This window comes from Kogia breviceps, chromosome 5, assembly GCF_026419965.1.
Source record: "Kogia breviceps isolate mKogBre1 chromosome 5, mKogBre1 haplotype 1, whole genome shotgun sequence".
NCBI lineage: Eukaryota > Metazoa > Chordata > Mammalia > Artiodactyla > Physeteridae > Kogia > Kogia breviceps.
In genome coordinates this window covers 91,003,094-91,029,224 of record NC_081314.1, presented here as the reverse complement: position 1 = coordinate 91,029,224, position 26,131 = coordinate 91,003,094, and the positions used below count along the sequence as shown (strand labels likewise).

Here is a 26,131-nt window from a genome sequence, read left to right as displayed (position 1 = left end):
GCCCTTCCTTTTATTATTCCGCCATCCTACCATCTTTTCCATTTCTGCCACCACCGTGCTCCTTCGTGCCTTTGACAATTGCTGACACATGGCTGGACTCCCCACTGTCTACCCATCAGCCCCCTACCCTCACCCCCCGCCGACACCCATCATCCATCAGTCCCATAAACTCATCCCCCAGTCTAAGCTTACAATCTAAATTTCTTAGCCCTCTCACATGTGGCTCTGTCTCATCTCATGATAATATTACCTTGATAGGACCCTTTTGCTCCAGCTGGACCCATCTATTAGCCGACCCTTGATTTTGGAGGGGATTCACCCCTTCTGCTGCCTTACCAGCCCCAGCCCCTTCCCTGTTAACCCACCTTCCTTCGTATGAGGGCTTCGTATGAGGGCTGCTGATAATGTGTTCTTAACAGATATTTGGTGAATACTGGTGAAAATGGACCACTGGATGCAAAGGTAATGGTTTTGTAAGAGCAACAGACTGTTTTCAATGTAATCATTGTCCTTCATCTATTGTTCAGTTCATTTCTAGCAAGGGGCCAAGTAACTGGGGATTTAAGGAAGCCTGTGGTTTAGAAAAACTGCTTTTTCTCTGTTTTCTTATTTGTAAAATGGACTAATAAGGAATTACTCTGGTTTATAGCAATGTACCTTATGAAAAGCAAATACTTTCAAAGTGTTTATTTATTTTGTTTGAGACACTTTCTTTTTCCTCAGGCCCAGAACAAGCTTCCTGGAACCCGTGACCCATGAAGCCTTGTCAACATTCACACCGTCTGAGGGCATCAGCAATGAAGTAGAAGAAGCAGGTGAGGTTTTCTGCCCATAGTCTAGTATCTCTAGCCTACTGGGTCAGTCATATTTTCATGTTTTATGTTTCTGCTTGAAGATAAGAGTGTTTTCCATCCTTCAGTATTGAAAGGGTCCAGTTTTGAGTGGAATCTGAACTAAACAAGTTGGTTCTAGTTCAGCTCGGATACTCTTATAGTCAGAGCCTGCGGTGGCCTCTTTCCCCTGGCGTGACCATGTCACCCCCCTTTCCCTGTGGCAAATTCTGTTCAACATGTTGGTTATAAACCATTTACTGTGGATTTGGAGCCCAAGACTGCTGTGGAAAAGTCCTGCTTAGGTTTGGATGAGGAAAGTCCTGTGTTTATGTGTCTTCCGATGGCATTACAGCAAATGCCTTCTCATCTGATGTACTGGGCGGTGTTTATCTCACAAAACCCAGAGGGATTCCGTGTCATACCATCTTCTGAAATAAAGTTAGGAAATAGTTTCTCTTTTCCTAATGGTGAATTTGGCCTTATCTTCAAAGAAGGCCTTTGATGTTTGGGACAGGGTTATTGGGCAGTAAGAGGAAATCGTAGGAGAAAGATCAGAGCCAATGATACACAGTCAACTTAACTTGGTTGCCAGAGAAAACGCTGAGGAAAGTCTCAACTAGTTCTCCTGGTTAGTAACAGGAAAGTACATATTATGGGTTGAATAAAAAATCATCCAAAAGGAGCTGAGCAGCAGAAAATATGGAAAAGAAATGTTTATTCTTCTGCAAAATGAGTTTGGACAGCATTGGACAAGATGAGGGTGATGACTCATTTGTAGGTTGGAGCCTTCATCCTTTCAACAAGCTTTTATTCAGCGCTCGCTGTGTGCTCAATATCAATAGCAGAGCCCACGCCTTCCAGAATTCCATGACTGAGGGGAGGGGACATGCAGGGCACGGCAATGCAAACTCCAGTGTGAAAGTGCTTGGACTGGGTCATGAAGAAAGGCTCCTGGAAGGAGGACAGCCTGAGAACCTCTCAGGCTAAGTCCCAGAGGCAGAGATGGGGCTGGCAGGACTGAAACATTCTTTTACCTCTGCCCGTATGTTGTTCATTATTTTCTCCCTGCAAACTTACTTTTCCTAAGCGGATAATAGACTAAAGTATTCTTAAGACAGGAGATTTCAAGTTCAGAGTGTTTTTTTAAATTTTAGTAAAGTTGAAAACTGTAATCTCTGCATTAAATACAGAACCTCAGAAATGCGAGTCTTCGACAAGTTTCTAAAAGCAGTTACTGAGTAGCTTTCAGGGGAAAAAGGAGAAATTTGTGATTTTCTTTTCTTTCTCATCCAGGTCAGATTTTAGCTGAGAATGCTAGAAACACATGCCTGAATTCAGCTTTTCACTTTTAAATTCCATGTGCCCTTTGTTCTGCTGTCTGGGGTAGGTTTGCTTGGCTCTGAAATTATTCCCAGAGTAACAAGTGAGAAGACGTTTATTTTAGGGGCAAATAAAAGTTGCTGGGCTCTCCAGTTGCCCAGGAACCTCCTTGGCTGCTAAGAGGTGGCTGTCACACAGGATGGGAGCTACAGGTGAGAGGAGAAGGGTGTGTAGAACTGGTTGGCCTTGGAGGCTGGGCTGGAATTGGACTCTTGAAGAGAGCTCTCCGCACCTCTCCCGGCCTGCCAATATTTTTCCAGAATAGTCCCAGCCAAGTGCCTTTACTAGTCTGAACTTACCTAACATTGTAATCCCAGCAGGTCTATTAGGTATGGGTCACAGTTAATTGGAGAGGAAAATTGGGGGGTTCTGGATTTCTTACTTTTCTGTGAAAGCAGTGGCTGCTCTTAATCACTTCACAAAGCATCTCCCAGCACCCCCCCCGCCCCCAGACTTGGCTGTCTGCTTTTCTGCCTGATGACTGTCATCCCACAGAGGTGTTACGGTACCTTGTCCTTTTTTACGTACTTGCGCCCACGTGAGGGGGTTTCATCATGCAGTCAGTCAGCACAGTACCCACTTTTGCAAGTGAAACCACATAAAGTGACGGAAATTCACGGCTGTTTACTTGTGTCATTATGAATGGACGTTTTGTAGTGAACAAGTTACATAAAAATCTGCTGTGTTATAGCCAAGGGTTCGAATCTAATGGCTCTTGCAATGTACAGGCCTTCCAAGCAATCACCTGCAGCCCTTTATGGACAGCGCTGGTGGTCTGGCCATCGTGAAGGCCGCGTTGGCTCCAGGTGAAAGCCCCGCAGTCAGGTGCCTGTCGTCTGTAGCCTTCTGTTGCAGAGATGGAGGCTGGGTCGTCAGGCCCGGCTTTCGCCTGCCTGGACGGTGGCAGCTTGCCAGCGCGTTTCACTGGGTGGTCTTCAACAATGGGAGGGGTGGGGAGCTCAGCTCTCCTCACCAAAGGGGAACAAGAAGGTTGGCAACCAGCCCCGTCACTGAAACACCACAAAGGTCCTGAGTGTGCGTGAAAAGGACAGAACAGGTTGCTGAAAGCAGTATTGTGATGGAGTTCATTTTTGTTCCCCTGATTTTACAAACCAAGCCTTACATGTATGTGGTGATTCTCTCTCAAGAGGGTGAACACACATGAGCAGCAGGTGCCCTCCGTCACGGACATTCCCGTGCTCTTCATTCCCTTACCCTCTCAGGGGAATCAGCTGTGGGCCTGAAGGGCAGGCCGAGAAGGCCGAGACTGGCAGATCTCAGTGCCAAAGAGGCAGCCGCACCTGCCTCCGTGGTCCTTCTGCTGACGGAGAGAACGAGAGCTGCCATTTAGCGAGACCTACTGTGTGCCAGGCCCTGTGCTAAGCCCTGTGAGCACTGTCCCTGCAACCCCCCAGCAGTCCTGTGAAGATGGGTAGCAGAATCCTATTCGGCAGATAAGAGAGCTGAAGCCTAAATAATTGTAGGGACTTGTTCTGGTCTCACAGCTGGTGAGTGGCAGAGCCAAGATTTCATGGCAGGGCTGCTGACTCCAAAACTCGGGCTTTGAGGAAAAAAAAAGTATCCAGACAATCTCTCCTCTCAGTCTCTCTAAGTAGAGCCCCCGTAGCTCGGGAGAACTGTTTCTTTTGCAACTAACAGAGTGCAAGGGGCAGGAGGTGGCCTTTATGAGACTCGCCTTAAGAGACGTGAATTGAAAACTGGGGCCACAACCGGAAGGTTTTGACTGGTTCCACAGCAGCAGCCTGAGGGAAGCTGGGTCCCGAGGCCCAGCTGATGTCTGACTTCGTAGGCGGTGCTGAAAGCTGCCTCTTTCTTGGGTCTCCTCTTGGAACCTGTCTCCTGGCTTTCGCTCCCTCTGGGACATCATCTGAACTGGCTGTCTGAGTCTCTGCTTCCACTACAGGTGCCAGCTGAATCCATGTGGTCCTTGGGTCTCTGCAAGTCTGATCAAGGTCCTCTGAGCCTCGGCAGGGGGAGGCGGGGAGAAGGTGTTCTGCCCAGCAGGTACTTTTCCTGGTTAGGAGAAGTGGCAGCTTATGCAGAAAAATACCCTGGGGAAGGAAGTAGCAACTTTGACAGACAGGTAACTGACAGGAGATGGTACCTTCCAGGCAAATACAGGGAAGCCAGCAGAAAGAATGCTACATGCTGTTACCTGCAGAGCAAAACCGAGTCTCCCAGCTGACTTCAGAGAGTGGGGAGATTTGGCTGCCATGAGCATGGAGTTGCCCTCAGTTCCTTGTTTTTCTTTAACAAATGTGGAAAGCCTGAAGCCAGGATGTTCTGGCTTTGCATGTGTGTGTGGTGGTGGGGGGGGTACAGGATACCTGGATTTAAAATACAATTATATGACCAACTAGTTGGGTAACCCAGAGGAAATCATGGAAACTCTCTGAGCCTCTCTCCCCATCCTCGCAAGCTGCCTTCTCAGAGCACCATGAGGGTGCAGGGAAATGGCACAAGGGAACACTTTTGATGCAGAAGGTTCCTGTCCACCTCAAAAGCCTCTGGCATCTGTGCTCACCCAAGATGAGTTGGGAGATAAGACATTTGAGGGAACTGGCCAGAGGTCAGAGTCTGGGCACAAGGGCTGCCTCTGCTTCTGTGGTTGTGTTTGTTTTCTAAGAGCAGAGGCCTGAACTGAAGGCAGTTGGGTCCTATTGCCAGATAAGCTGCTTTTCCCTCTCTTGTGGGAAGAGACAGTGAAGGCCTCAGGGTCTGGCAGGACTTGAGAGAAGAAAAGCTCTCGTGGCAAGAGGATCCTGGTTCACACTCTTCCTGAGAGAGGAAGGAACAGAGGAGTCTGAGGAGAGTTGGGGTGACCCCATCTGAGAGAGCAGAGGTTTGGAGTGAATCTTATTAGAAAAAGGGGGAAGTGCTGGAGAAAGACGGTTGTTGCAGGAGAGAGCCATGTTTCTGGGGCCACTTCCAGGTTGGAGATGGTGTGGCATCCTGGTTAAGGGCGGGCTTTGGAACCAGACAGGCCTGGATGTGAACATAGCTTTGCCAGGTGGTAGGCGTATGACCCTGGGCTAGTCACCTCCACTCTGAAACCCTAGTTTCTTAAAGTTGTTGCAAAGAGAAAGCAAGATACTGCATGTAAAGCGCACAAAATGCATCGTGAACATTCAGGAGAAGGTGGCCCTTAATAGGAAAGGAAAGGAAAGAAAAAGAGACTGGAAGGGGAGTTATTGATGGATTGGGCAGCTGGAAAGAGGAGTAGGTGGAAGGCTGCACTGATGCAACCCCCCACTGGCTCAAGGCTCTATAGAGATGAGGGAATGAGAAGATGGGGAAAGAGAGGAGCCCACAGTGGGGCAAGGTTGTGCCCCAGGTGCCCCCATAGGTACCAATCTTGAGGCCTGGCCACTGGGAAGATAGCTCCCACCCAGCCTTCTCCTCTGCTTCTTCCCTGATTCAGTATATTCTATTCTACTGGTTAGGCCCCAAACCTGAGAGTCATCTTGGACTCTGTTCTTTCTCTCATACTCCACTTTAAGTTGGCAAATGATGTTGGCTTTATTTTTAAGATGTATTCAGAATCCTGCAACTTCTCACCATCCTTGTCTTCCAGCAACATTTCTTACCTGGTCTATTGCAGTAGCTTCCTAAGTGTTCTCCCTGCCTCCACCTCACCTGACCTCCCTGCCCACAGTCTGTTCTTCATGGAGGAAGTCAGTGTCAGCTTCCATCAGAGGAGCCAGACGAGGTCAGTTCTCTGCTCAAAACTGTCCATGGTTTGCTTTCATGCAGAGAAAATGCCACACACTGTCAGTGCCCTCACCTCCCCTATTCGCTCCACAGCCTCAGTGGCCTCCTTGCTGCTCCGCCGCCTAAGCAGAACAGCCTCTCTTCTGGGGCTTTGCCCGCTGCCTGGAAGGTACTTCCCCGATAGCTGCACAGCCCCTCCCTCACTTCATTCAGGTGTCTGCTTCGTGGCCACCCTCACTGGACTGCCCTTCATTAAATCACACTCCCACCGTCATTCTCTCTTCCTTCAACCTAATCTGTTCTTTCTCAACGGTACACCTCCTGACGTATCTCTACTTGTTCATCTCCTTATTGCCTGCTTATCCTCTAGAAGGAGAGATCCGCAGGATCAGGGACTTCATTTTGCTCCTTACCACCTCCCCAGTGCCTGGAGTAGACTCTGGGAATGTAATTGGTACTCAGTTTTTCTTTTTACTAGTCTACAGGTCTTTCCTGGATCTCAAAATGAGTATAATAAGAGTTTCAAACAGAATGAAATAATTACCTAAGGATTTATATAAGAAAAATGCATTCTGGGTATATGTTTACAGGGGGAATGTGGGAGAGAGGGGCAGGGAATTCTAATACTATTAGGGTGTCTATTTTAGAAAAGCTGGAAAACAATGTGCTAGGCCACAGCAGAAGTAGCTCGGCTCCTCTGTCTTCTGCAAGGTGACTGGCTTCAGGAATGTCCGTGGATGTGCCATTGTGCCACTGTTCCATTTGTAAGGGGAGGGTGAGAATGGATGCCTCTCTGGCCCTTCTGCATCACTCAAGAGGAGTTTACTGAGCATGGACTTTGTGTCCAGCATTGTTCTAGGCCAGTCTGGGAGTTGCAGAGAAGCCCAGGGCATCCTCACTCCATCAAAAGTTTATAGTCTAGTTGTTCATCTGGAATTTCCTAAGTGTGCCTGGACCATCCACTGTACTGCTCCCTTCTGTTTGCACAGTTGAATGGGAGTTCTGTTGCATCTGGGATGTGAGGAACACGGGATGAATTTGAGACTAGTTCAGTACCCTACATATGGGGGCCTGGTGGAGTTAGGCACCATGGTAGGCACACAGGTGACAGAAATTGTCTCTGTGGTTGGAGAGTTGACAGCCTGAAATACAAGGAATAGGAGGTTTGGATGTCTGCCCAGAGGGGGATAGATCTGACTTCAAATTGCATCTCAGTCATTTCTAGCTTGGTTCTAGATTTAGAAGCTAAGGAAGAGTAAAAATAGGGGCAAATATCCCAAGAGGTCTCCTGATGACAACAAACATGCCTGAGAAATTACACTACCAAGATCCCCAGACCCAACATCTACAGCATCTCAGGGAGCTGGGGAATAGTCCAAACCTCCTCCTCCAGGTTTTTTTTTAACTTAGAAAGAAATTAATAGGCTTTTGTTTAAAAGCAGTTTTAGGTTTATAGAAAAAAAATTAAGTGAAAATTACAGGGAGTTACCTCATACCCCTCAACCCCTACCAATTTCCCGAATTACTAACATCTTACGTTGGTGTAATGTGTTTGTTAGAACTGATGAGTCAACGTTGACACATCGTTATTAATTAAAGTCCATAGTTTACATTAAGACTTATTTTTTGCATTATACAGCCTGTGGTTTTAACAAATGCGTAATGAATGATACATATCCACCATTATTATAGTATCAGACAGAATAATAGTTTCACTGCCTAAAAATCCCCTGTGCTCCACCTATTTGGCCCTCCCTCCTTCCCTCTCCCAAACCCTGGCAACCAATGCTCTTTTTACAGTCTTTGTAATTTTGTCTTTTCCAGAATGTCATGTAGTTGGAATCATACAGTATATATAGTCTTTCCAGGTTGGCTTCTTTCACTTAGCAGTCTCCTCCAGTTTTTTTTTGTTGTTTTTTTGTGTGTGTGCGGTACGCGGGCCTCACTGTTGCGGCCTCTCCCGTTGCGGAGCACAGGCTTTGGACGCTCAGGCTCAGCGGCCATGGCTCACGGGCCCAGCTGCTCCGCGGCATGTGGGATCTTCCCGGACCGGGGCACGAACCCGTGTCCCCTGCATCGGCAGGCGGACTCTCAACCACTGCGCCACCAGGGAAGCCCTCCTCCAGTTTTAAACATGGCCTCCACGCCACTCCCCCTCACACCATACATCCAGCTGGGGTGCAAGACGCTGACAACGGAGGAACCCACGGACAGTGCTGAGACCCACCTGCCCAGAGCCCACAGGTCTGCAGTGCTGCTCCTCTGTCGTCATCCACAGGACACGCCTGGCGCTGGTGCTACTGGAGTTCAGCCCAGGCTGGTAAACTGTCGGTTGCTGCCTGTGTTTTGGTTCCACATCTGGAAGTATTGGCTGTGCAGACCTTCTGTCACGCTCTTAAGTAGAGAGACAGGAGGAGCACCGGGCCCTTTGCCTTGCTCCTCACTAGTTTGGTTTACGTGCTCTGGAGCTTTGGACAAGCGGCGGGGAAGTGAGCCTCCCAGGCAGGCAGGGCAGGCAGCACTCCTTCACACCGCATCCGGCGGCAGCCACAGCTCCCTCGGCCGCTGAAGTTGCTGTCTCAGCCCCACTGGTGTCTGTACTGAGCCCTGGGAGGCAGTGAGCTTCAGGGCTTGTTTTGTGGTCATTGAGCAGGAAGACTGATAAGGCACAAAGAGAGTGAGAACGTTTTCCCTGCCCAGAAGTGCTTCTTTCTTCAGTCAGCCTCACAAATGAGGATTCCTTGCGGGCGTGTGTTTGTGTGTGTGTGTGTGTGTGTGTGTATTCCTTGCAGTGTGTGTGTGTGTGTGTGTGTGTGTGTGTGTGTGTGTGTGTCAGGAACCCCAGTATTCAGTACCCTCAACAGTCATTAAACAGTGAGGCTCTCGGGGGATGAGGGATAATGACGGATTTTATAACTAGAACAGGAGGAGGAACTCCTCCAACCCGACTCCAACTCTGGACCCCAGTTAGAGGAAAGGGACATGCGTGTGAATGGGGGTCACGTGGGCCATCCAGTTGAAGCAGGCTGAAACGTTCCAGGGCTGAGAGGAAAGGGGTGTAGTAGGTGAAGAGGGCTCCAACCCCCTCGGGATCAGGGATTGAGACTTAGACTCCAGCTTCTGTTGCTTCTATGTGGAATAAACGAAGAGCTGAGGCCAGCTGGCACCTCCTCACTTCCAAGGACACCAGGCAGGTGCCTCAGAGTTAAGTAAAAAGGAGAAAGAAGACATGGCCTCCTTGGAAAGTCAGCTCTCAGACGGTAGAAACTCCATGCCAGTGATCCCAATCCTTACCACCTCGTCCTCTGGTTTGCTCTTTGCCTAGCCCACCCTCCCATCTGTATCCTGTTCAGGGACTTGCCGAGGGCTCTTGGGCTGCCATTCAGTGGTTCTTCCGACTTGTACCCTGTGTAAGTGGAGACTAATAGTACTTGTGCCAGGTGTGTCACCGAGACTCTGAGCACTAATGCAGTGGAGTGTTTAACGCTCCTTCAACTCTTCAGAGAAGTACTGTCTACAGGCAAGCCGTCCTTGCTTTTGTCGTTAATTATGGAATCAGGGTGGTGTGCCCTGCACCCTCTTGTCTTCCTGGGTCTCGCTGCAGCATCTGGAAGGCTGTGACTGATGACTGACCGTCAACCATGGGAGGCCTTGGCCCTTGTCACAGTTTGCCTGCGGAGGCTAAGGATAGAGAACTGCTGAACATGGGAGGGTGAGACCCATGTTCCCTGCCAAATCCAGCCTTCATTCCTGAGTCACCTCCTCACATGCTGTCCCCCCAGGAGGGCCTGTGGGAGAATCCCAGACAGGCTTCTGTAGGCGCAGCCAGGCAGTGTGTGTCGAGGAACAGGGGCCACGTTTGCTAAACCAAAAGATAAATACATGATCTGACAAAGCATTTGGATGGGACTTTTTTTCCCTGATTTTGGGGGGAAAAATCTCAGAAATGCTGAGTTTATAAATATCTTGTGATGTATTAAAAAATAACCCTTTAGGGCTTCCCTGGTGGCGCAGTGGTTGAGAATCCGTCTGCCAATGCAGGGGACGCGGGTTTGTGCCCTGGTCCGGGAAGATTGCACGTGCCGCGGAGAGGCTGGTCCCGTGAGCCATGGCCGCTGAGCCTGTGCGTCCGGAGCCTGTGCTCCGCAACGGGAGAGGCCACAACATTGAGACGCCCGCGTACCACAAAAAAAAAAAAAGAAAAGAAAAGAAAAAAAATAACCCTTTAGTACAAGGAATAGCATTCTGTCCAGTTGGGGGCCATGCCAGGACCTCCCAGCGGCATAGTTGCCTGTTAGGGCAGGTTGTGCAGGGGAACGTGGTGTGGCCTCGCCACACGTGTGAAGCTTCAGCAAGTGTTGGTGGAAGGAAGTCTCCAGGGCAGTCTGGGTTTTCTCTAGCACTTTCTCTACAGAACACTCTGTGGGAAACCAGGGCAGGGTCCCAATTTTACCCACCACTGCCCGACTCCCCTCTCTAGAAGAAGCCTCCATGGCTGTGGAACAGGGAGGCTTCTGAACAACTAAGTTCTACAGCTTTCAAAGTCAGGAGGTAAAGAGGACCAGCCTGCCCGGTTGTGACGGAGTGTTAGGCAGCAGAACTCATTTTCCCTACACAAGGACGCTAACCAAAGTGCCAGCGCTAATGCCCGTGGTCTAGATGGGGGAAAGGCAGTGAGGCCTTGTTTCTCTGAACCTCAGCCAAAATGAGGTGTGTTACCCTTCCCCGGGCAGGGGGTTCTAACCTGTCTCCCACTCTCTGAAAATCGTGATGCCCGCTGCAGCCAGCCTCCCTTCAGTCACTGAGTTTCCACACTGAGCTGTTTCTGGTTATCTAAGACCCAGCAATAAACCTAGCCTAGAGCAGTGCTGTTCATTCCTCTTCAGGCATTTTCCACGTGGCCCCAAAGACATGTCTGTAACCATTAAAGAGTGGCCTTTCAGTTGATCAGCCAACAGATTATTGAGCACCCTGTGTGCTGCCCTCAAGACACTTATCACTTAGATTCTGAATATTTCCCAAAACCAAGCAAGAGGTCATTTCACGTTGAACTGCGTTATCTACCTTCTCTTACTGGAAGAGCCCTTGGCTCAGAGGAGGTGCTAGATGTCACCATTATTATCATCATGATTATTATTACTTTGCCTTTTGAGATAAGCTGCTGATTTATAATTCCTTCCCAAGAGCCCATATTCTCGGAGAATTTGGCTATGTAAAGAGCTGTGTCACTTACGGTATGTTTGGGAATTTTATAGGTAGAGAAATGGAGGTCCAGAGAAAAGTGATGGTCTTTCACTTGGACCTTGAAGCCTGTGCCCTTGGTTGGTTGTGCCATCAGGGAAAAGCCCGCCAACACTGGGGACCTGTCATTGGTGAGATATTCTCAGGGTTCTGGGGAAGGCCCATCCAGGACAGGGAACCCAGAAAGGAAGCAGAGGGCATGGGGGGCAGCCAACCGGGTCCAGGTTCCCAAGCCAGAGCACCAAGGAGATAGGCTTCTCAGGGCCTCCTCTGGCTGCGGCCAGCAGTACCCTTTCAGGGGCGGGGCTGCCTCTTTGGCCCAACACTAGGGAGCCTTTAGAGGTTGAAGAGAGGTATACTGCACTCCGTTACCAGAACCTGGGCGCTCGTGGAAACCTGCCGGACAGTGCTATTTGGCTTAACTGAGGTGACATGGGGGGCAATGGGCGGGGCGCAGGCGTCCTGGAAGTTGGTGCAGGACTGAGAAGGTTTAGGATGATCTTGTTCTAGTCATCCTATTGAAAAAACAAGTTTCATTATTATTTAAAAACTCAAATACACAAAAACAGAAAGAAGAGTATCATGAACCCCATGTACCCATCACCCAGATTCAACAATTATCAAGACAAAAGAGTTTTTTAAAATACTACTTTGTTTTCGTTACTCTGCTCTGTGTGCAGATAGGACAAGGATGAACGCCACAAGGGTACTTTTTCCAAAAGAAGTGTGTGATCCAGTCTTCACATGCCCTCCTAACAGGGGCATGGAAAATAAAGAACCCCAGCCCAGGGCCCTCGGGTTTGATTCTCAGTTGCTCCACGGTGCTCTGAGATGTTTCTGTGTGTCTCCTTTACTAGATGCTGAGCTCTTAGAGAAAGCTTGAACTTTATCTTTGGATCCACAGAGCTTCCTATTGAATGAGTGTTCAATAAGTGTTTATTGAATTGTAAGGCAAAGGATTGTATGAGTCAGAATGGACAGGTGTAAGTGATGTGAGTACTTAGTTCACCATTTGGGGAGGAAAAGGGACAGCTGATGGGTTTTAGAGTTGAGTAAGGGGCCATTATATGAACTCTGGGGGATCCTGAATGGGTGAAAATTTAGGCATGATCATTCTGCAATGCAGGGGCTCCTGGTTTGGCCAAGAAGGAAGAAGTCAGCAGCAAGAGATGACAGGAGAGAGCTGGATCAGAGCTGCTCTCTGCCTGGTCCCCAGATTCAGGTGTCTGCAGACCCGGGTATGGGGGGACAGGGGTCTAGGAACAGAGGCTCCAGCTCCAGACCCATTTTTCTGGGTGGCCAGAAGCAGTCCGCAAGCTGCCTATACCACCAGGGCCTGCGTGTCATTCCAAGCACTGTTTTTATTCATTTTGGAGTTGGCAAGGAACGGGCTCCTCCAAGTTTGAGGACCAGAGTCTGCTTCCAGCCTGTGGAGTGCTGGGCACCTCAGCTGCTCTGTGGTCCCCTGGGCAGCGTTTGGGGTGGTATGAAGTGGGTGTTGGAGGAACAGAAGGGGAGATGCTGCAAACACCGGCTCAGGTCTGACCCTGGCTGTAGCCAGCAGGGGCCTCAGGCAGGGTGCACCAGGGCCCACACAGACCCCAGGGAAGTCTCCAGTCCCCGACTTTGATCAGTGACCTGCCCCTCCCTTCCCTGCCTGGTCTTTTTCAGTTTAAACTTCGAGCTCTGTCCTCGCATACACGCGTGATATGTGTGTGTGAGTGTTTTAATTTTTATCTTTGGCAGAAGTTAAGACACAAAATGGATTTGGAAGGAAATGAAACCAGTCTTGGTATACGCTGGGGCTGGGTAGCGGCAGCTTCATTCCTGGAGTGGGAGGGCCGCAGGTGGGGAGGGTCTGGGCGGGACCCAAGTCTCTAAGGTTGAGGTGAGGTGCTACTTCCACCCCGGCAGGGACCAAACTGAAAATCCACTTCTTGGGGAAGGGAAGGCCGGAAGCTAGAGGCTGGGCTGTTAACCCTTTGGGATGTCAAAAAGCCAGTTCCAGGGGAGCCAAAGCCCACTGGTGCAATCTGGTGTTAAGTGGATGTGGGACCCCCTGGACAGCCAACACCTGTTCTACTTCCTGGTGGTCTGTGAGCCCCTGAGACTGTTCTCAATTTGTTAAGGGAATCACTGACTGCACTTCAGGTTTTCATGTGCAAACGCTAAAATGTGCATATGCTTGGAAAACTTCCGGTCTCCTGCTAAGCTCTCTGCCCCCAGAAGTGGTGGTGGCCCCAGCAGGGGTGACTGTGGCCCAGGGACCTGTTTAAGTGTCACCTTTGCTACTCTGGAAGCCAACTCAGCCCCCAAAGTAGGTGCTGTTTGCAGTGGTGGTCTCTTCTTGGGTTTTTATTTCTGTGTGAAGAGGAGGAAACTAGGAATCTGAAAGTCCAGAAAATATCTGGGGATATCTGAGAGAAACTTTGAGAAAATGTTTTATTCGTTAAAGTGTATTAAGATATTCAATTTGTGGAATAAAAGAAAATAGCTTTAAAAATGGCAAGAATTTCACTAAAAATAATAGAGCAGGGAACATCTTTATACAAAACTCGCAATTCCAACCGTGGCATCCAGTGCAACCAAGGCATTTCTGGCAGACCTTCTCTGTCAAAATGACCCACAAATCCATGGCAGAGACTCCCAGGGGTTCTCAACCCTGGCTGCATATTAACAGTTTCCAGGAAAGGGTTTTGAGAATGCTGATACCTGGGCCCCACTTCCACAGGCTCTAAGTGAATTGGCCTGAGGTGCTACCCACGCATTGATGTGTCTTAGTGTCCCCGGATGACTGTTCCATGCAGCCAGCTTTGGGAACCTCCAGTCTTATGCTTATGTAAGAAAAGAAGGAAGATGAGAGAGGTCAAATTAAGAAATGGAAGAATTTTATTGTCTCTCACTACATGCTGGTGCATATTGCATGGATCCAGACTCAGAGGGCCTCGGCCAACTTGTGGATGGGATTGAGGCGCTCACGCGGGACTGACTCCCACGGGGGTGGGGGAACTGAGCATGCTCATGAGTTGGCTACAGAGTGCATTGTGGGACCTGATGAACCAGTCCCTCCCAAAACATGGTGGCTAGTGCATGACTCCAACCCAGGCTGATTTTGTTTTTTTCAGCCTTTCTCAGTTTCCGTTTTCCGTTTGTCTGCTTGAATCTACCAAGGACACCAAGACCAGCAGGCAGGGGAAGCAGGTAACCCTGGCTTTGAATCCTTTACTTGAGCAAGATGTTTAACCTCTCTAAGCCTCAATTGCTCCATCTGTAAAATGGAGATGACAATACCACCTCCTTCACAGAGTTACTTAGAGGTTAGACAAGATAATACGTGCACATCATCTCACACATAGTAACTCAACAAATGGTCACATACTCTCTTTTATGCTAAGATGGAATATTTCTTCCAATTCTAGATATTTGCCTTAATCTCATATTGCAACAAAACCTGGTGTGTTACATTCACTAAATCTGAATGACTTTTAATTACATTTACAAATAAGTTAAGTTAGGAAATTAGTGATTTAGCAGGAAAAAAAGGCAGTCCTTAAATGTTAATATGCCCAATATCATAATTGCAGCAAACGAAGTGCTTGGTGGATATTTTATACAATTTACTAAATAAAGTAATTTCAGATTAGTAAAGGTTGCTAAAAGAATGTTAAATGTGTTTTCATTTTTTCCAAAATACGTGTCCACATTGTGTGGATGCAACAGAATCCTGGAATTAGGGGAGGGGTTCTTTATAAGCCAGATGAGTTGACTGTTGGATATAGACACAGGAAACACTTTAGATGTGATCATGGAGCAAAGAGCAACACTTTATAGCCCAAGGAGTTGTTAGGAAATGAGGCCCCTGGGCCTATAAGAAGATAAAATTTCAGTGATGACATGATAATGTTTGGAGATAGTTTTTTTTATTAAATTTACCTTTTTAATTACAAAAATAACTACACACTCACTTGGAATATTTCTGAAGTGTTTAGTATAAAAAGTGCAAATTTCCTGCTCTTCACCATAACTGAAGTTAACATTTAAGTGTCTCCTGACCTTATCCTATGACAATCCAAATAACTGTACACCACATATTCACATGTAATTTTTAAAAATTACAAACGTGGGATGCTGTTTTACAAGTTGTTTTTGGGATATTCTCCAGGAACCTCTTAGGCCAACATTTCCCAAAGTGTATTTGATGAAATTCTCCTCACTAATGGTACTCTGAGAAAAAAGAGTAGTGTGGTCAAGTCAGTCCAGGCCTGTGGTTGAGTGAGTTCAGCCTTCAGTGCATACTCTACCCCCCTTTTGGTGATTCACAGTAGGTAACAGCCCATTAAAGGCTCTGAAAAGGCCTGCACTAAAGAAACCTAATTTGCTTTTCTTAACAGAGCATTTCCCTACATTCTTTTTGCTAGCACATTTTAACAACCGATAGATCTTTAGAAGCGCTGTTTTAGGCATTTCTCACTAACCTCCCCTCCACCTACTCCAGCTCCTCCATCTGCAACCTTGTGGGTGTAGGCGGGAAGAAAAGAAGCTCATCTATTCATTTAATTAACAAATACTAACTGTGCTCCTAGAGATAGACGCTGGGGCTACAGTAATGAGCAAGATAACAGGCCCTCTACCCTGGGAGGCTCCAGCACAGCGAAGGTATTAGTCACACAGGATGGGTTGCACCTGGGCCGGCAGAGCATCAGCAGGGATCCTCTGCAGCTGTGGAACCTGGGAGTAGCGGCTGGAATTATCCCTACGCGCTCCGCCCCACACCCTTCATCACGCCTCCAATTCCCCACACTTCGCTCTGCTATAAATAGTGGTGCCTGACCCAGCTGGCAGGATTCCATGTGTTTGTTTTCTCTGCGTGTGCCAGCCCTGCACGGAGGCCACTGGGCTTCCCAAGTTGGGGAGGGCTGACAGGATTTGGGGTCGGAGGCTTCCTGCAGAAGGTGGGGACAGACGGACAGACTGGAGCATGCTTCAGGTTTTCAAATTGGTATTTATTTTAAGTTTTAGTTGGTTTAAAAGAGCTTTCTAAGTGAGGAAGATTGGGGGTGGGTCGGGGACTGAATGTGTATATTTGGGGGTCAGAGAGGTGGAGAAAGTCGGTTTGCATGAGGTCAGATAGGAAAAAAGTAAACTGTCATGATTCTAAAGCATACTTCCCAGCTGGACCTGGAGAGCTGGAGTTGTTTGCTGTGTGAGCACATGTGCACACACGTGTGTGAGTGTGTGTGTGTGTGTGTGTGTGTGTGTGTGTGTGTGTGTGTGTGTGTGTTGTTCGTCTGTCTTAGAGGTAGTATGTGTACATGCCCAGAGCAGGATGCCTGGAAAGCCTGAGGTGGAGGTGTCTGGCCCCTGAGATACTTACCTATTCTTAAACCTCTTTTGTTGAAATATTAGGGATAAATCTGTAACAAGGATCAGACTAATGAAGGTACTTCTACAAGTAACCCTAAAGGAAGTGACTCAGATTGAATAAGTTGCTGTCATTTATTGAACAACTGCTTTGAACCAGTCATTGTTCTAGATAATGTGCTGATGGGATCTGTTTCTCCTTCAACATGCTTGTGTGAGAGATGTTATTGTCCCGCATCAAAGTGGTTCCTCCTAAATGTCCGGGTAAGGGTTTCTTGCTTGAAGGAAAGTCTAGGAGAGACACTGTCTGTGTCACAATGCAGTCAGGTCAGATGCCAGCTAAAGAGAGGCAGCTTCTGGTCCCGTCTTGGCCCTGACTCAGCAGTTCAGCCATTTTGCCCCATGGCTTAGCTTTTCATTTAAGTGCAGCTTCAGATTTCCTGCCAGCGTGCAAGAGCCTGTTAAGGGTTGGGGTTGTGTGTGTGTCTGTGTGTCAGGGGTTGAGGTGGGAGTGTGCCCACGAGTTGGAGTTGGGGCTGGTTTAGCCCAGCATTTGCTTGAATCGGCCCCAGGAGTGGACAGGTCAAGAAGTGGCAGCCTGATCCTCATTCACTCTGGGTCACAGAACCGGAGACCCGTTTTGAGTCCTGGGGAGGGTATGGCTATGGGCCTGGTGCCGTTGGTTGCTTAGTCAACATGAGGAAGGGGCACAGAAAATGCCTGCAGGTGACAGCTTCATTGGAATTGGTGGTAATTATGTTGCCTAACAGAGTAAATCAGTCTTTTCAACCCCCAAACGTCCTAAATGCCCAGCTTCCCCTCCTAAGAAAAAGCTCCCTCTTGACTATGTGACTACAGTTCTCGGTCCTCTCTGCCATGACCTTTCACTTTTGTGTTTGGGGTTGTAATTCGTTCACTCAACGGTGTTTGCTGAATACCTCGAACCGTGTCATACACTCAAGATGTCCTTGTAATAAGATCACCGCCATTCCTGATCCCTGAGCGTTTGGTCCAGCGGTCAGGCAGACCATAAATAATTAGCGTGATGGTGCTTCCACGGGGGAAGTGCAGGACTCCAGGGGACAAGAGCTGGTCGCCCAACTGCTGCCTGACGTAGAGTGGGTGCTGGGAGCTTGCCTAGCGAAGGGAAGCGAGTTTCCCTGGGTGCCTGCTTCTCCCCACACTCTCCCCCGTCTCTTCCTTGGCAAGCCTGCCCTCACCCACATCATGCTCCGGCGCTATGAAGGGAAGCCCTGTGTCCTGCTTCTCCCCTGAATAAGAACCCCATTGGGCTCCCCAGAGGCAGGGCGATAGGGACGGAGATCTCAGACACACCCATGCATCACCTTCCCCTGCTCAAGCTCTGCTTTGCATCAGAAGCAGCCCTTGGGGTTTCACCGGATCCAAACTCCAAGGACCAAATAGAGCCAGGCCTGGAAGAGATCTTGGAAGTAGGTCTTTCCAGCTTAGCAAACATTCACTGAGTATCTATCATGTGTCCAGGAGAGACTTGTATATAAATAAGGTACAACACAGTGTGAGAAGTGACAGTGACAAAGCTGAGGCTTCAGCAGTCCTCATAGGCTTCCATTAGCTCTAAGCCTCTTACCTACCTTAAGTGATGTACTTTGATGACTCTCCTGGGACTATAGTAGGAATGAATGCGGATGATGGAAAGGAGGCTTCTTTTAGGACTTGTGAAGAGGACTAAGTTGGAGGGCTGACCTTCTGTGCTGAGCAGGGCCTGAGTGTCCAAGTGTGAGTGTGTGTGCGTGCGCTCAAATGTACGCCACATTTCTTTTTTTTTTTTTTTTTTTTTTTTTTTTTTGCGGTACGCGGGCCTCTCACTGTTGTGGCCTCTCCCGTTGCGGAGCACAGGCTCCGGACGCGCAGGCTCAGCGGCCATGGCTCACGGGCCCAGCCGCTCCGCGGCACGTGGGATCTTCCCGGACTGGGGCACAAACCCGTGTCCCCTGCATCGGCAGGCGGACTCTCAACCACTGCGCCACCAGGGAAGCCCCGCCACATTTCTTTTGTCATGCCTCTGATGCCTTTGCTAGTGGTTCTGGTTCTTTGCCTGTACTTTGTAAAATCCAGTCTATCTTTGATCTTTTCTTGAGGCCATGCTGCATTTGGTATAATAGAAAGATGGTGTCAAAGCGAAGGTTGACTAGGTCCCAGGTTCTTTGAGGATGGGAAACTGCCTACTTTTCTCTTTGTCCCCTCCACCCTCCATTCAGTGTGTGGCACCTAGTGGGTGCTAAGTGTGGTTTTGCTGAACTGACCTGAATTCTTCCCTGAGCCCACCCAGGGACTTGTACCTCTCATCAGGAGTGACTTTGGGGTTGACAGCTGTTTTATCTGCTCCGCTCACCATGATCACTAAGCAGAACACCCTTGTCTGTCCTACTCTTCTTCTGGCAAGGTTTGTGTTCACGCATGGCTCACTTGTCCAAAACCCTTTGTCCTAAGAGATAGGACTTAAGCTGTTAAGGTCCGCCTTAAGTGCTGTTCAGGTCCTGGGACTGGTTTGCCTATGTACTGTGTTTGTGCTGTCTACCCACACTCTAAATTCCTTTCACATTGGATCTCTCATCAGCTGTGTGCACCAGAAGCCTTGGAAGTGAATGCTTCTGTTTCCTCTCCAGCCACTGTTACCATTTTACTTTGTTGTCTACCTGTTTGGCTATAGCCCTGGCCATAGGCTGTAATTAGAAACAGGTAGGTGTAAAAAGAGCAGGTGATCTGTTGTGGCTTTGTGAGCTCACCGATGTGGTCGGAGGTGAGCTCCGTACTGGGTCTGGGAGTGGGGGGAGGGGCGGGTCAGAGAGGGATTGGGGGTGTGTTTTCCTTTCTGTAAACACTTCTCCATAACTTCTTGTCCAGATGACCTACTGTCTGACAGGGATCTTTCCCCTTTCTCTCCAAACAAGTAGAGACTCTACGGAGAGATTATTATCATTATCATCATCAAGAGAGTGCAGAGAGAGGGCATAAACAAGGTGGGATGATGGGAGAGCTTATTAGCTTAAGTGATGTAAATGCTGACTAGTGTTGGGTGGAGATTGAGAGGCTAACAGTTGTCTTGCCACAAACTTGGGAACACTATAGTACCACCCAGGGATCTCCTGTCCCACTGGGCTGTTGTGAGGTTCTGTAAAACACTGTATAGAATGTAGGTGTTACTGCTTTTTTTTCAACAAAGAATGTTTCTTGAACTTCTGATGCATGTGTTGTAGGGCAGCAAAATCAGGCCATTGCTTAATTGTGTACAGCTGATGAGGAACAATGAGCAAAGAGAGGATAGCACATCTGTCTGGAGTTGTTCAAATGCAACATGTCCTTAAGTCTTAAAGGACATTAATCTCAAAGCCCACCAGTGCCACAGTATGAAATTAGACCTCCAGTGAATGGCTTTCAGTAGAAAAGTTCCCCGACACCTGTCCCCCCTCACTGCTATGTGCCAGGCTGCCTTCACACGTAATCTCCTTAACTCTTATTAGCAGCTCAGCAAAGGGGGTATTATCACTCGCATTTTCACAGAGAGTAAACTGAGGGTCAAAGACTAAGTAATTTACCCATAGTCACCTTCTACCAAAGGTAGAAGTGGCAGAGCTCTTATCCAAGCCCAAAGCTCATGGTATTTCAGTACCTGATCCTGCAGAGTTTCAATGTTGTCACTTAGTAGAGAAGCTATGTCTATAATACAAATTTGAGATGAGCCCTAAAATCCTTATGTGGTAAAGCATCACAAAGTGTTTTAATAACCTCTTTCCCCATCTGTAAAGGGGACAATAACACTCCCTGGGCTGTGATGATGAAAAGTGGACCATGTGTGTCCACCCCCAGCACTGGGCTCGGCCCAGAGTAGGCGTTTGGCATATTTAGTGCTCTTATCCCTACTCCCCTCCCCATGCTCTCTCTTCAGGCCTGAACTTGTCCTTTTTCTCACTTACAGCTTTCTTCTTTCTCCTTCTCCCGTCCCTCTCTGCCTGCCTCCTTCCACCCTGGCCTCAAGCTCAGGGCCATGCTGTCGCTGGCTAGCTGATAGCCAATCACGGTATCATCCTAGATGAGGTTCCCTGCAGTTCTGTGGCTGCAGGAAGCCTGAAGTCTGGAGCTTATTTGGGTGTTTGTTTTGGGAGAAGAGACAAGAAGGAAAACAAAGAAAGCTCTTGAATGAAACCTCAAGCCATAGGAGCATCTGCAGGGGCACTGACTTCTGTCAGGCAGCTTGGCCTTCCCCAACGGCTGCCAACTCATCTAAGGGCCATTTGGGTTTGAAAAATAAAGGCCACAGTTAAAGTCATTTCCCCCTAGAAAAACCCTTTGGTTCCACCACTGATAAGTGTGTCTGCGTGCGTTCCTCATATAGGTCCACGGGTCAGAGTAACATTCCTTCCCAATCCCAAGTTTCTAATCCAAATAGACCCTTCAGTTCAGCAGACATTGACTTTTCTAGGTGCTAGGGTTACTGAGATGAAGTGGACGCCTCCTTGCCTTCAGGAAGTTTAGAGTCTGGGAAAAGAGGCATATTACAGACAGGCATAAATCATCGTGGAAATGTTGCAGTAGGTGTGCACAGTGCTGTGGAAAGTGGGATGAGGAATAATCACTGGAGGCATTATACAGTGAGGCTGGAGGTAAGTTTCGAAGGATAAGAAAGGGAGAAGCAGAAGATGGTCCTGGAAGAAGGAAGGTGTGAAAAAGCAGCTTGCCTGGGACTTAGGGCTCATGGGAGGAAGACAAGGGGAAGGTTGGCTGCAGCCCAGTTAATACAGAGCCTGGGAGGTTGTGTGAAGAAGGTTGAACATTATTTAATCATACTTGTTTGGGGAGCTATCAAAGGTGAGTCTATTAGCTGTTTTGCTTGTTTGTTTTTAACTGACCTCAAAAGGGGAAAAAAATCGCTCCTAATTCCTTCACATTTTCAAATCAGCTGCTTTTATTTGTTTCCTATTTCCTTCCAGGCCTTACCCAACTGTTTACATGCTTTTTTACAAAACGCGATCTGCTTTTTTCCTTAATATCCTTTAAACATTTTTCATGTTGCTGCTTGCTCTTTCTAATTATTACTTTTAATGGCTGCATAATAGTCCATTGATGTTTCTGCCGTAACTTAAAGAAGTGTGATAGAGTGAAAAGAGCCAAAGTTTTTAACATCAGCCAGACCTCATTCAAATCCTGACTCTGTGGTTTACCATCTGTGTGATCTTGGACAAAATATTTAATCACTCTGAGCTTTAATTTCCTCATTTATAAAATGGGTTGGGGGCTTCCCTGGTGGCGCAGTGGTTGAGAATCCGCCTGCCGATGCAGGGGACACGGGTTCGTGCCCCGGTCCGGGAAGATCCCACATGCCGCGGAGCGGCTGGGCCCGTGAGCCATGGCCGCTGAGCCTGCGCGTCCGGAGCCTGTGCTTCGCAACGGGAGAGGCCACAACAGTGAGAGGCCCGCATATCACAAAAAAATAAATAAATAAATAAAATGGGTTGGTCATACACCTACCTTACAAGGCCATTGTGAGAATTATATCAAATTAGGCAAATTATGGATTCTGGCCTATAGGAGGCATTGCTGAATGGTAGCTGCTCATTTGTCATCTTTACTGTTCAGTTGAGCTTGATATTCTAGAAAGAAGGTAGGTGACAATGCGGATTCTTATTAGTTGGGGAGAGGAGAATCAGAGAGCCGGGTTGAAGACCCTCGACATGCAGCGTCTGATACAGTAGCCACTAAAACATGTGGCTATCGAGCGCCTGAAATGTGGCTAGTCTGCGCCGGGATGTGTAGTAAATAGAAAATACACGCTAGATTTAGGAGACCTGGTATAAAACAAAATAGAAAACTATATTAATGATTCTCATATCGAGTGTGTGTTGAAATGATAGTATTTTTTGCTATATTGTGTTAAAAGATATTATTTAAATGATTTCCACTTGATTTTTCAGTGCGACTACTAGAAAATTTTAAACACTATATGTGGCTTGCATTGTGTTTCTCTGGTTGCTCCTGCCAGAGTTAGAGTCCACACGACCAATCAGATACTGGGGTGGAGAATCAGGGGGAGCCAGGAGACAAGGATGAGTCCCAGGTTGGGCAGCTGAGTGGATGGTGAATCTTCACATAGTTTTAGGGAAGACTGGGCAAGAGTAGATGGGTTTGAGCCTGTGTTTGTAGAAGCAGGTCATTAGTGGGTGTCCTCTGAGCAGTGAAATGAAAAGCAGGTATTTGGTCTGGACCAGAGAAGCTGTCCCTGCTTTCCTTCAGAGCTGCCATTCTGGCTGTAACCACGTCACAAACATCCGTGGTGAGATTACGGACCAAAGTGCTCACTGCCGGGAGGGCTGGGAAGAGCTTGGCTGCTCTGCTGAGCTCCCAGAGGGCTCCAGCAGTGGTTTGTACCAGACCCCCAGGTGTTCCCACTTGCTCCTTCGTGGCCTCCCCCCAGGTCACCCCACGCACTTCTCGGTAACACACGCAATATGTGGGGTCAGGACGACCGGGACTAGGACTCGATACAAACACAGAAGTTGGAGGGGAAGGCTGCTCTGCAGGGAGCGTACGTGTCCAGAGTCCTGTTAGGACCTGGTCAATTGTGTGTCTTCACCTACTCTGGTTTGGGGTCTTCAGACCTTTGTGGTTCCCTAATAGATGTAAATGGATATGATGCTGAGATAGACTTCCGGGTAGCATTTCAGGTACCAAAATGCTATTTTGGTTTTAGAACTAGTCATTGAAATTGCACCTGGCTCTCGAAATATCCACTGTAGCCTTTCCTGAAGGGTTGCTGGGATATAGGGCCTTAAAATCAGGATAAAAGCAAAGAAAAATTATGAGCACTTTTATATACTCTCCTATAGTCTTTTCCGCCCCCACCCCTCCCCTCCCGCCCCCGGGGGTTGAGCTTAGGAAACCACAGGCTCAAGATGCGTTTCAGTAGGGTAAGAGCAAGGAAAGTAGAATAGAGCAAGCTTGGAGGACAAAAAAACAAAACACAGCAAGCACCAGAATCTGCCTCAGTTTGAGTAGTTTTATCTGACCTAGCCTGCCTGCGTCTGGCACTGGGCGAGGCATGTAAAGAAAGGCCCGTGTAGTAAGCGCTAGCATCACTCTGGCAGGGGCATTCCTAGCAAAGGTGCAGCAGCATTTTGCTTCTTTTTTTTTTGCGGTACGCGGGCCTCTCACTGCTGTGGCCTCTCCCGTTGCGGAGCACAGGCTCCGGACGCGCAGGCTCAGCGGTCATGGCTCACGGGCCCAGCCGCTCCGCGGTACGTGGGATCCTCCCAGACCGGGGCACGAACCCGTGTACCCTGCGTTGGCAGGCGGACTCTCAACCACTGCACCACCAGGGAAGCCCCGCATTTTGCTTCTGTTTAAGCCATTGTCACCCACCAGAACCCTGATTGTAGTTGTCAGTTGGGTAAAGAGTTTCAAGTTCTTGGTCAGCAATAGTACAACTATAGGAGCGTGTACATACATGGTTCATTCCTTCAGCAACCATTTACTGAGCTCTTCCTGTGTACCAGACCGTGGGATTAAAGTTTCACCTGTAGGAGAGTATGTGAACGTTTTTATAGTTTTTCTTCATTTTTATCTTCTGTCTTGATTTTAAATTTGTGATTTTTATTTTTATTTTTTTTCAGTCACAGAACAAAAAACTATGTTTCACAACTTACAAAACTAATTATTCTTTAGGAATTCTATCATAGCTTGGTTACCAATTTTATTTTTCTGAGAAGTTGGGAGAAATGTACTCTGTTCCCTCCCCACATCTCTCCCCTCCTTCCCTTTTTGGCCCTGGGGATAAAAGATCACCTCTGACCTCAGGGAGCCCTAAGTCTTACTTCCATCATATATATTCATGACAAGGCTTCATCTGCTAGACAACCCACTCCATCAACTCAGAGAAGCCCCATATGCCCTTAGTTTGGCTGTGGCAGAGCAGCCCGAGGAGAAAGAGGGCCCCAGCTTGGCAGGCTGGTGGGTCCTCTGCCCCTACAGGGATTTATTTCTAAAGTAGTTTCATCTCATTGCAAGACTGTGACTTTTTCCATGCAACTGTGGAGAGCTAGGAATTGACCGCAGGCCTGACACCTCCGGGAGATAGGTGTTGCTGGCTTGAATGCCCTTCAATTGACTGGGGTGGGTGTTGGGGGTAGGTAGGTAGGGGTTGGGATATCTAGGCATAGCAGGCTGAATAGCTCTGAAGGCTTGTGTGCGCCAAGGTCCCTATGGACCTGCCCCCCACCCCACACCGTCTCTCCACACGTGCACGGACTGCGCACACCTGCGGCACCACGTGCCCCGGCCCCCGCGCAGATGCTGTGCTGCTCTCCTCACTCCGCTGCCAAAGAAGCTCCCACTCCTCACCTCTCCCCGCCAACTCCAAGCCCCCGCCTCAGCATCACCTCACCTTCCTCACTCCTTACCCCATAGTCCTGCCTTTCTGCCAGCCCAGACTTCTCCAGATTAGAGCTCTCTAGGGACCTGGTCCTTTTAAAAAAAGAAGTAGTAAAGAAAAGAGAGGAAAAACAGAAAAGAAAGAAGGAAACAGGAGAATGAAACTGGACCGAAGAGGCAGTGGTGCCTCGAGCTACCTCACTGCATTACAATGAATATGGACTCTATTAAGCTCCGTTCTGCCTGTTAGTGTTTCCCTGGGCAACACAGCCCCCATATGGCAGGCATGCAGCAGATTAGGGGAGGCCCCTGGGCCTCATTGAAGGCCGGGGGCGTGACTGGCAGTTGAGCCTCCTCCCCACCTCCCCCTACCCCTCACACTTGACACTGCCTGTGTTTATCTAAAGCAAGGAGGGGGGGGGGCATTTGGAAGGTTTTTGAGCTGCCCTGAGAGAAGGGAGAGGAGAGGGGAGGGGAGTTGCGGAGGAAGGCGGTAGAGGCGGGGTGGGAAGGGGCAGGGAAGGGGGGGGGAGGCCTCATAAATATTCAAGAGGAGCGGTGAATGGGGAGAGAGAAATAAAGCAGATGGAATTCGTGTTAAAGAACAGCACAATCGCCCTGTTTTGAGCCCTCCAAAGACAAAAAAAAAGAAAAGGGAATGGCCTTCTAGGAGTGTAGAAGCTGCGTTTATCCAATTAGCAGGGTTGTCAAGTTGAATTTATATGGAATAGGGGTGGGGGGACTGAGAAGCCAGTGTAGAAGAAAGGACGCGGTTTTTCTTTTCTCTCGTTTTGCCAGTTTAGCAGCAAGGTTTGTGGGGTTTTTTTCTCACCTTTCTCCCTTTAAAGGTAGATTTTTTAAAAAAATCTCTTTAAGGAGATGAGGCCATTTTCAGGAAGAGGTATATATGACCAAGAAATTAGACCCCCTAGTAACTTTTTCTTCAAGTGGTGGAGGTGGGAGAGGATTAGATTTGTCTAGTGGGCAAATCAAGAGACCAGACCTTCTCTTTACTCGAAGGCAGAGGGGGATTCTCTCTGGGGGGTATTCCTCCCCAGAGCTAAGATGCTGTATCCAGACTCTTCCTTTCCCCTTGCCTGGATGGTAAAGGGGTCTACTTACCTGAGAAGAAATAAGCTCTGTCCGTGTTGTTAAGCAGCTTGTTGTAAATGTGGTGTTCA

At 48.4% G+C, this 26,131-nt stretch overlaps 1 protein-coding gene across 12 annotated transcripts in view; it reads left to right on the top strand.

Moving 5' to 3' along the window:
- BOC (BOC cell adhesion associated, oncogene regulated) overlaps nucleotides 1–26,131 on the top strand; it is an 88,046-nt gene that overhangs the window by 4,522 nt on the left and 57,393 nt on the right. For all 12 annotated transcript variants that reach the window (XR_010840781.1, XR_010840778.1, XR_010840780.1 and 9 more), the window contains exon 3: nucleotides 724–815. The gene's annotated coding sequence lies outside the window, so the exon portion shown is untranslated. The remainder of the gene's footprint in view (nucleotides 1–723; nucleotides 816–26,131) is intronic.